We start from the raw sequence: 3,038 nt of genomic DNA, 5'->3' as shown, positions 1-3,038 counted from the left end.
TTTTATTTGTCACTTTTATTCGTAAATAGTCTTATTTGCTCATTTAAACACCCATTTTAAACCCCCCTTTAAAGTTAAATGTGGCTGTTTACGTGTTGTATTTCTCACTAGTATGTCTTTTGTTATAAAGAAAACAAACTTACTATAAAATAGTAACAAACCTACAAAAAATACTATAAAATTGCAAGTAATGAACAAAATCGTTTTTGAAAAATGGCATTGACATTGATATTTCAAAGACAAGATGATCCTTAATGGTCAAAACAATGTCAGAAATGAATTATACATGTCAGCATTAGTTGATTTAGACCTAGTGCTCCTGTTTTTACTCCTAACAATGGCCAAGTTATGGCCCACGGTCTTCGGAATAGCAAAATGACCTTGACCATGACCTTTTGAGGTCCAAATCACCCAAAATGGTCAAAACAATATCAGCAATGAATTCCCCACACCACAATTAGTCCAAATAGAGGTATTACATGTGCATATACACCCAGAAACAGAAAAGTTGGATTTTCGTCATAGCCAATGGCAGCCATATTTGATTTGGCCATTGCGCCATTACTGGCACTATGGCGGACGAGCACCTCTGTGATTTTTCATGTCTAGGGACCCACTGACTCAGTTCAGGTGAGAAACTCCCCTAACACCAAATTGCGAACAGGACTTTAAGCCAGATACTGTATTAAGGTGGCTTCTCCTAAGGGGTTGGACGGGACAATCGGAACCACCTGTCTATAGTTAACTGTGTGTTATGTCACAGATGCAATGCACTGAACGCTTGTTGAGCTCAACTGTGGCCAACTTGGCCAAGGTTGCAACATTGTTGCCACCGTCAGTGGTGTAAAGTAGCCAAGTACGTTTACGTCAGCTAAGTAATGTACTTTTTTAGGTATTTTTTACTTGAGTATTTCAATTTTCCATTACTTTTACTTCTACTCCACTACATCTCAGACGCAAAGCTCACAATGCGTCGCGATGTGACGCATTGTGAGTTTGAAGATCGGCTTGAAATGGGACATGAAATGGGACATTCTGCATAATGAGTACTTTTCATTTTGGTGCTTTAAGTACATTTTGATGCCAATACTTTTGTACTTTTTGAATTCCATAGTTTTAATTGGAACAGAGTAAGTAAAACATTAAGAGTACATTTTCTACCACTGACCGTATAGTTAGCAATAACTAATCTTTACAGAATCAGAATTTTATTGTCATTGTCATGGGGCACTCGGGTAGCGCAGTAGTAAATTGCCTAAAGTGACTATACGAACTCAGTTGACCCGGGTTCGTGGGAGGGAGGCCGGTCATGGAGGGCATCCTACGGCCTGGGGTGGTACCTGTCAGCGGGGAGTGTTGGGCGGGAGGAGTAGGACGGAGGCTCCACGTCCTCCTGGTGGGGGCTCCCCACTGGCAGATGAGTCAGTATAGGAAGGGGGGAGGAATTAATTGGCATAATGACAATGAAAAAATAAAAGCAAGAGGTACCGAAATACAACGAAATTAAAGGCTCAGCTTTAAAGTGCAGGACGACATAGCACAATATGCATAATGCATCGTTGTCAGGATGCATGTTTGCATTCAATATGTTGATGGCTCTGACTCTTAGTATGGTTTTAGTGCTTTATATCAAACAAGCCCTATGGGTAAACTAATCTAGCAAGCTAAACTACTATTTCTCTTCGTAAAAGGTAACTTAGCTGCACTAACAGCTCTCTTTTCATAAATAAGTTGCTACACTTAGCTACACTACACTACGAAGCTACTTAGTGAAAGTACCTAGCTACTTTGACTAACACTGTGGCTGAGCACATTATGACATTGAATGATTGAATAAAACATGACACACGATTCTGTAGAAGCTACAAATCGATGAAGATGGACTTCTTTCTTTGATTCTGATGGACAGACTGCACTCAATCAAAACTCATCTGTTTTGCTATTTATGCTTTATACATTCAATCATTCAGTCCTTCTTTGGCAAGATTACCAAAAGAAAAATAATATTGGATAAATCCAAAATATTAAAGTATATAAAGATAAAACCAATCATCCAGTTAGATAACTAGCATGACATTATTATTCAGGAGACACAGACACTCTGTAAGAAACATCTCTTTTACACACCAATAATCAGTTGATCACTGTCAACAGCATTGATCCATGCGCCTGGCAGTCACTGTGTGTATCGTGCATTGCATTCGTTCACTTCTTTGTTTTTCCTGTCTGTTTAGAGGGTTAAAAAATCAATATCATGGTAGAAAGGGACATGAGGTTAGTTGGACATTAGCACACAGGATGTTCCCATATCCCCACAAGCTGCATCGCTGAATATTGATGAAGACTTGTGTACTATTTACTCAATCTGACCACAGGGTCAACTCAATGGCAGGAAGCCAACACCACGGAAACCTTCTGTTTTCCAAGTAGCCATAATGGATAAGGATAATTGACTAGTAGCTAAATGCCTTTTAGAATAACTAAGCGCATACAGTGAAATGAGTGTTAGCATGTTTGTGATAGAAATACATGCAGTACTGCATGTATTGTACAGTATGTTACAGCAAAGGGCACTTTGAAGCGAATATGGACCTGCCAAGTGCCAACACATGTAGTCTTCAATGGTTTACATATAGCATACACACCTTACAGTAGGTTTTAATGAGCTGAGCCATGTCATCTCCCCCTCGCTCTTCCTGCAGTGTCGTTATGATTCCAGGAAGAAATCGATTGATTACTATGTTCCCATGTGGCTCCACGACTGCGGAGATCCCAACATCCAATCGACCTCCTGCCCTAGATTTTTGCTGCGGAGAAAAGAAATCCCTTGCCACACACACACACACACTACACACACACACACACACACACACACACACACACACACACACACTCACGCACAAGCTGAACCCTTGACCTCAGCCCTTCCTGTTCACCCTCCGTACCCCCATCCAATAAGCCGTCATAACAACTCTTTTTATGTCCGCCTCGCATCGCTGCCCTAAAGACCTCAGAGACCAGGAGCAGAGAAAGATTGA

General features: G+C 40.7%; 1 long non-coding RNA gene across 1 annotated transcript; it reads right to left on the bottom strand.

The window, feature by feature from the left end:
• Positions 1–588: 588 nt before the first annotated feature.
• Positions 589–2,818, bottom strand: LOC308298259. The gene is made up of 3 exons (XR_013962690.1): positions 2,646–2,818; positions 2,128–2,226; positions 589–1,410 (listed from the first exon to the last, which is right to left on the bottom strand). It is a non-coding gene; the product is annotated as an uncharacterized lncRNA (long non-coding RNA).
• Between the last annotated feature and the right edge of the window lie 220 nt (positions 2,819–3,038).

Source organism: Nannobrachium achirus (assembly GCF_963921795.1).
Source record: "Nannobrachium achirus genome assembly, chromosome: 14".
NCBI lineage: Eukaryota > Metazoa > Chordata > Actinopteri > Myctophiformes > Myctophidae > Nannobrachium > Nannobrachium achirus.
The sequence above is the reverse complement of the archived record's forward strand: the minus strand, read 5'-3'. Positions and strand labels throughout refer to the sequence as shown.